The sequence below is a fragment of the Homarus americanus genome, unplaced genomic scaffold (assembly GCF_018991925.1).
Source record: "Homarus americanus isolate GMGI-L3 unplaced genomic scaffold, GMGI_Hamer_2.0 scaffold48016, whole genome shotgun sequence".
Classification (NCBI taxonomy): Eukaryota; Metazoa; Arthropoda; class Malacostraca; order Decapoda; family Nephropidae; genus Homarus; species Homarus americanus.
The window spans coordinates 2240173-2248617 of NW_024755055.1; positions in this window are offsets into that span (position 1 = coordinate 2240173).

The following is an 8445-nucleotide window of genomic DNA, read 5'->3' on the forward strand; positions in this document are numbered from 1 at the left end:
AGGAGAAATGAGTTAAGGTGAAATTTTTTCTTTTTACTTACATGGAAATAAAATAATTGTGTAATTCACCATAGTTTCTGAATAAGTGTTAGTTGGGTGTAATCTGCATACATACAGAATTTCTTCCAGTTAAAACTATTCTCTCAAAATCTAGAAAATAACTTTGTTAGATAATATTTGCCTAAAGAAAAAATGACAATGAGGGGTTGAGTACAGTATTCTATAAGCATCAGAATTTACAAAAAGCCTCACATATCTTATACTTTTATTCTCTTCACCACTGATCGGCTCGTTACATCTCAGTCACGCACTGTTGGCAAGTACTAGTTGTGTACTGGCTCTCTGTTACGCACTGTCGGCAGGTACTGGGCATGCATTGGCTCCTGAATGTGCCTGAACCTGCTCCAGTGTTGGTCAAGTCTCTTCTTGAAAGAGCTCCCACTTGGTGCCGTCACAACACTTTCTGGTAGATTGTTCCAAGAGTTCACAACTCTCACTCCGAAAAAGTTTGCCCTTACAGTTTTCTGGACTTTGCGGATTCTTCAATCTTGATCTGTGACCCTCTTGTGGGGCGAGCGTCTGCCAGCTCCAAGTCACTCTATCTTGTAGTGGCCTTGTTATAGGGGAAGGAAGCCCACGGCTTAATAGGGGTCCCTGCCTCCGACTGTGCCATCCATGGTTAAATGAAGTATTGTACTGTACTGTATATGGGATCTTGAATTTGGAAAATTTTACATTTATCAGACAATCATAATCTGAAAAATTATTCTAGAACAATCATTGCACTTGGCTCTTGAAGACCACTTGGTTGCAATCAGTGATGAAGCTATATTTTGTTTTGAGATGAAAGATTAAGGGGTTTGATGTTTCACTTGCAAAAAAATAAGTACCGTACTGTACTGTACAGTAAATGCAGAAAATATTAAATCACAGCACATGTGTAAGGGAGACGCATACAAATGATCAATCAAATACAAGCAATTGCAGTAAACAGTTGAGCATATACCAGTTAGATATATTACCATTGAATACAAGAAGTCACAAATAATGTAGTCTTCAAGCTTGTTCATAAAACATATCTGGTGATCAGTCTAGTCTTTCATTCAAATCTGTGGATAAACTACCACCAATTCAATAGTGATATCTGGGACACCTGTCAATTAGACAACCCTATATTATTTCACCTAAAGATAACCACCTCAATGCTAACGTAACCCCATCTGATCAATCTTCAGGTCAGATAAGCTGGGGTGTCTAATATTCTGGTGCTCCAATAACTGTACCATTGTCCTCTCAGTAATGATTTATATTTGTTGTGTTTATAGTAGTATATATTTTTATACTTTACATTTTGTAGCAATACATGATTAAGGAATTCATACCATTTTTTAACATGAAGCTTATACTTTGGGTTTCAGTGTAAAAAGTTAAAGAAATTAAAACATTATTCATTCATGAACCCAAATTTTATTATTTTACATTATCCAAAGTTTTCTTCTTCTTTCTTCCAATAGGCAGTGAACTAAACAAGCAGTGTCTGATGCATATAATTTTCAAGTCAACATATACAGTATCTCGTCCCATAAAACCACAAAGCTTAATGCTCTTGCAGTGTTCCCACATGAGGCAATACTGTAATTAGATGCCATATAACATCAGATAGAGAAGATCAATTAAAATTAACCCTGAGATAATTATTCACACGCAGAAAATATTAGTTTTCCGTACTAATTCACTTTGTGTAAAAAATATGTATCTTCTTAACCCCTCTTGAGTCTGTTCGCCTCCTCCTCTGAACCACGAACCCTGACATTCAGACTCCTGACCCTGAAGCAGCAGACACTGATGCATTATTCTGTCCATAAATGCTGTGTATTCTTGAGTCTGAGTCTTGGGGTTTGTGCTTCAGAGAGAGAGAGAGAGAGAGAGGTGAACAGATTGTAGTACTAGTCGACTACAGTTGTGGACAAAAAGAACTTGGCAGACAGGAAGGGAAGGAGGTGAGGTATGGGAGGGTAGGGGTAGGTGGAGACTTGGCAACATTGTTAAGTGGTGGTGATTAAAACTGAAATTTTCTTTCCACCCGGCAAATTTGTTGGTTTATTTATTTATTTTTGTTGTTAAATTATGAGGCAGGCACAGTTTACACTCCCTCCTTGCCAAATTCTCTTTGTTACAACTGTACAGTTGACTAACATTGAAGAGTTTTGGTTTCATTGCCAAGATATTCTGTACAGTATCAGATTACCTTATAGTATTAAGATAATGTTTTAATGTCGTGTGAATTACGCACACACACACACACACACATACATACATATATACAGGGTACACGGATAAATAAAAATTTAGTTTTATATGTTTTGGAAAAGAGATAGACTTTGTTTTGATTTGTATGAGCTAAAGTTTAACCAACATGTCATATGATACAATAAAATTGAGTTTCAGATAAAACTCCATAAAGACACTATACTGTATATACAGTACTGCAGTTCTGATATTTTGTAGCTAGCTTTTGTGGTGATAGTTGAATGACAGGTATTTTCATTTTTATCCAGAGCAGTACTGTATTTTGTCAATATTGGTAAACAATAAATTATTACAGTGTTGTATTATCATATACTCAATACAGGTATTTTGTTTTTAAAAGCTTTTGAACTATAAATTCGTCTTGTGGAAGGTTTTGACACACATCGCACTACAGTATCTTTCCTTAAGCAATTTTTTGTGGTACTGTATGTAGTTAATCTATAAGGTATGTTAAATACAAACCTGTGTTTAAATTTAATCCAGTAGTGAGAAAGGACTTTGCAAACACTTAATGTTGCACATATTGAATGTGGAAAGTTCTTTGACCCCCTCCCATACTCCCTCACACATAATTATGAAGTTTGTACGGTGTTAACTTGTCTTCTTGTAATTGACTGATATCTGTACCACAATGTGCACCAAGATGTTTTGCTTGTCTTTGTTTAACTGCTAACATTTAAAACATAATCAGTGATTATTGTGGTCATATCAAACTTATAAATATGAGCTGACTTCCTTAGTGTTCTCACTAGCTGAACTAGAATAGTGTTTGGTAGGATGCAAGTTTAAGTGTTGGCCATCAAAGTGTACAGGATTATCAGGGCTAAATTTTACACACCTTTATAGAACCATCGGCAAAATCAAAATGCATGTCAAAGGGTAAAAAGCTGTAATCTGTCGGAAGTGGCCTCCTTAAAGCTTGTAAACCTCCAGAAATAGCAAGCTTACACCTTGTGAACTACAGGAAATAGCTTTTTACTGTGTTGAAGGAATATATAGGATATACATTTCAAGTTCCTTGATGGTTCTTAACACCATGCCAGTGATTTGCATTGAGGCACAGTCACCTTATAATGCTTGAAATATTTCAGCATTAACTCTATACAAAGTCCATTTTATGCTATAGTGCTTAGGTATGGTTTAATGTTGTGTGTAATGTGTCTGCCTGGCATAGTTATTTCGGTAAAAGTTTACAGTTAAAATTACTGTCTTGGGTTGAAAATGTTGGGAGTGTAGTCTGTACTGTATAGTGTTATGTTATTTCATTCACTGAGGCTGAGTTCGATAATCAGTGTTGCCAAACTTAATACTGTATATGAACTACATTATTTGCACTTGTTATGATTAGTAATTACGGTGTAGACGAACCTCACCAGTGACTTTTGTTTTTAGTGATACAGAGCAGTAAAATAATGGAGTGATTACATATGAGGCGCCCTGCATTGTATGGGTTATTCGTGCCAAACTTTGAAACCAAGAAAACCGCCTTTAAAGTTTTTCCAACTTCAAACATGCAAAACTTTATTGTTTTTTGAGATACAGCATTCATTTTTCATGCATTTTGAAGCTAAAGGACTGTACTTGCAGATGGTAGGTAGCGCATCATGCAGTAATGTACTAGGTTGTTGCAATGTTGACTTGAAGCAACAAAACTCCCTCCCTTTTATGGCTTTTTTTACTTTAATCGATGTCAGGGTGTAGATCCCACCTGGGGGAGGAGGCTGTAGGATGGCTGCTGTGATTGGCCACCCGCTCCTCTCACTCACTCACTGACGGGATGAGAGCACCTTACGACTCGAAAGCCAAGCCCATAATTTCCTGTCTGCCACAAATCGATGTTCTACCCTATTTTCAAAGGGCTTTCAACCTTATTTACAGTGTAGTGTAGTAAGGAGATTTTATCAACTACCATCATATAGATCTAGGCCGAAAATAATGCTTTCCAACAAAAAACGGGTTTTGCCCTGGATGGTCTGAATGCACCTTACGATGCAGGATGCCTCATATGCAGATAGCTATATAATATTGCAACTACCAATTATTCATGTTCAGTATCTGGCAAAAAATGCAATAATAATATTTGGTAAAACTTTTATAATGGACTTTGGAGAATGGTTTCCTACAGAAATGGTGTTAGTGTTCATACATAAATCTGTGGTTCTTTAATCTGTTGAGGCTTGCTTTATATTTCGGTTGCTATTTAATCATTGAATATTTCAACTCTAAAACTAGTTGCAAAATTCAAGGAGTCGGCTTTGCATCGGGTACAGTTATGGAATACTATACAGTATACTTTATTCTATTGCATGTAAATTATTGGTATTGATTTTAAGCTTAAGCACATAATTGTGTAGTGTTATAATTATTGTGTAGTACTGTACTGTATATGCAAACAATGAAAAATATAAAAAGCATTTTACATTTGTATGGTAACAGGATTCCATGTCTCCATATGACACCAGTAGTGTCCCCAAGTTAAATCTTGTATATCCATGTTCTTAAAGGTTCATATAGTGAATACTGCTGGTACGTTATGTGAAGATGCAAGAATACATAGTAGGATAACTTTCATTATAGAAGCACTACAACATTTAGTTATGAGCAATACAGTACATCTAGTACTGTACAGTATTCATTGTATGAACCTCTGAAACCCTGGATCCAATAAACTCTTGTTGCTCTAACATCGGGTCAGGTCAGTGAACTGTTATCATTAATGAAGGCAACAGGATTTTTAATTTCACAAACTGAATGTGGCAGAAATAATTATTAGTTCTCCAGGAACTTTGCCTCTGCTTGTTGATGCTGGAAGTAAGAGACCCCAACACTCATATTTCCAGATATGATAAAACCTTATAAAGACAGAAGGATGTTTTTGGAAATCATTTGTTATGAAATCTCTGACCGAGTGGAATCTTTTATGATTTTCAGAAATATAACTTTTGTCTTTGTGTGTGGATTTATATGATCATCTGCCAGTCAATACCTGTAAATGATAAGGACAACACTTGTATGTGATCTTATTCCTGGAAAATGTGTTATGAAGAGCTTTTAGCTTGGATGTTTGTGTGGTTTTCAGTTATGATGATCATATATGAGGAGTTAACCTGTTATTAGCAGGAAACAAAATCATAATTACTGTCAGCCCTCACCTGATGTTTGTTGAAAGCTGCCACATCTTGACATGATCCCAATACTCTGTCCATAATTTATAAGCCGAGTACAAATTGGCAGACAAGAGATAAATTTGATGGTTTTTAAATGATGAAGTTCTCGAGTACTCGGTGAATGATAAAATTTGTCTCCTAAAAATAATTAAACTGTCTTTTATTTTCAAATTTCAATTGTCAAAGGGAGAAGCTGTAATTTGTTTGATCTCTTTATTTTTGGTAAAGTTTATGTTTGAGCGTGGAAACAATGAATAAAGATAAATTTAGTTGAATTATTAAATGTTCTTAAAATTGAATGATAGAAGAAAAATTTAGTTAATAAATTTGTTGTTTTGAATACAGTAGTATATAGTACTGTAACACAAATAAAGAATGATCAATATTAACTTAACATACATTACTTTTAATATGTTTACGTAATGTTCAATCTCCGTCACTGTCCAGTTCGTGCAGTATTTGACTGCCAACAAAGTTTGTTACTGTGGAAAACACTTTTGAGTGGAGATGTCAAGAGCTGGCAGCATCAAGAGGACAAGATTGTACTTGGGAAAACACTGAACCAATAAAGCTTTTGTTGGGACTACAATCTTTTTTTTTTGCTCACCTTCATCTCAGTGGTTATTTAAGTAAAAGTGTGATAAAAACTTTACTTCATTCAAAGCCATTTTTATGTTACAGATGATCATAATTATTTTAACAAACCTGTACTGTATATGATATACAGTACAAAGCTTTATGAAAGTAAATTAAGTTGATTATTTAAAAGCAGCCATATACAGGGGGTCCCAGACTTATGAACGCCTGCCGATACAAACAGAGGGTTAAACTTGAAATTTACGGTTTTATTTACTTGACTTGTTTTACTTTAATTTATTGTATTTTGTCATTCTATTTCTTCTTGTGTCTTTAGTGATTTTAGATGTATACAGGATTTAAGGACTTGGGCTATGATATAGTGGGATTTTAAACATTGTTCTGTAAGTACGGTATGCGTGTAGCATGTGTGCCGACTTGCATACAAATCCGTTCCGACTTAAGAACGTCCTCAGGAATGAAACCCCTTAGTAACCCAGGGACCCCCTGTACAGTACAGTACCTGTAAATGCTAATACATCCAGTATTACCATGAGAGAGATGCTTCCAAATCATGAGTGATTCCTGTGCCCTTATGGCAGTGTTATACAATAACTACAGTATATGTGAATAAGCCATGTAGAATAATGTGTTCATTAGTTACACCAAGGTACTAGTCATAGATATATTTTTCCATATCTCATGGATGAGAATCTAGTGTACGAGTGACTGTTTGTCATCTCCACGATGTGTACAACATTGAATTGAGAACTGGTACTTAATGGTCTCAAGATGATAGGTACTAAACTATGTATAAAAGTGTACATTGATGTGTTACTACATTAAGTTTAGACTAGTTTGGAAAGGACTAACTGGAGTAGGTTAGTAAGATTATACTTGGTTATGTTCAGTTAAGAGTGTATTATGGAATTGTTTTTAGTTTAATCTTGTCAGAGCACACAAGTGTACCTATTATTGTACGGTTTAACAAATATATACTTATCTATGCGACTTCTTGATATATTTTTTCTATGAATTTAAGTTAGTATGTACTGTATACAGTTTTATATAATATACTATGTAAAGAAATCGACAGTGAGAAAGGATTATTGTTTGCCAGTGCTGTACAAATAAGTTGTGGTGTAAAGGATTCCATTCTTAAGCATATTCAAAGTCGGAAAGTTACTGTTTTTGGAACTTTATCATATGCAAATAACTTAGGTGTTTAGGAAATAACCTCTTAAAACACAGGTAGCTTGTGCGTGATTAAGTTCAAAGGCTTAAAGTTGGCATTATTGTACTGTACACTTGATTTTTAAGCCCAGTGACACATTACTGTATAATCTTTACACGCACACAAACACACTGGATCCAAAAAGTATATTATGACAAACTTATACCTCAGATGTGACCCCAAAGTGTAGTGGAGATGAGGAGAACAGATCCCAGTTTCACCTTATAAGTACTGGATTCAATTTACTAAGTCTCGAATCTCAAATATATGTTAAAAAATTTGTCTTTACTTACCGGAGAGCAGTTTTATCCAGTCATGAGGAACTTATGTATACAATGTTAAGTTTCCCCTACAAGGCCCAGGTTCTCAAATACCGTATACTGTATACACAAGTTAAAATTTTCTCTAAATTGAAAGCGTAGAAATTCATCAGATTCACAAAAGTTACTGTAAAATACTACATTGAGATTATGACTGTAAGCAGGAAAGACATAACATATCTTATTTTTACCTGTGTAAAGAAAATTATCGTAAGGATTTTTGTTACTCAACATTGGCTTCATATAGTTATTAAGATAATGTATAAGGTGATTTAGAATAAGAAAAAGAAACCTGAATCGACCAAAAATTTGCATCAGGATTATGGCAGCTGTTAATCTACTGTAATATTTATGAGAAATAAAAAGATTTAACACCTAATTTGACATTTTATTCCCATTATTTCCGTAGGATTTATAATTGTTTTTTCTTTCTCTCTTTAATACCCCAGGGAGTATCAATAGTGAAGATGGTAGACAAAGTAAAGGAAGAGTTTGTCTACCTGAACACCCCGTGAGTTAATCCTTGTTATTAATGTACGAGATAAATTCGGCGACCATCAAATTAATAATGTGGTTCCTAAACTAACACCCACACCCCGTCGAGTTGCATCAAGACATACAGTGCTTTTCTAGTTGTGCGAAATTGTTCTATGAAGACAATTTCGTCATTAAAGAGATTTCCTTCCCACATTTCTATGGTCAATCTTCACGTTTCCATATTCTCAAAGGTTTGTACGTTAAATTTATCTCATAATTGAAGATGTAAGAACGCAGCTAATTTGTTGACTGAAGATAAAGTAAAAAAAAAAAAAAAAACACCCAGAATGGCATCAAAATT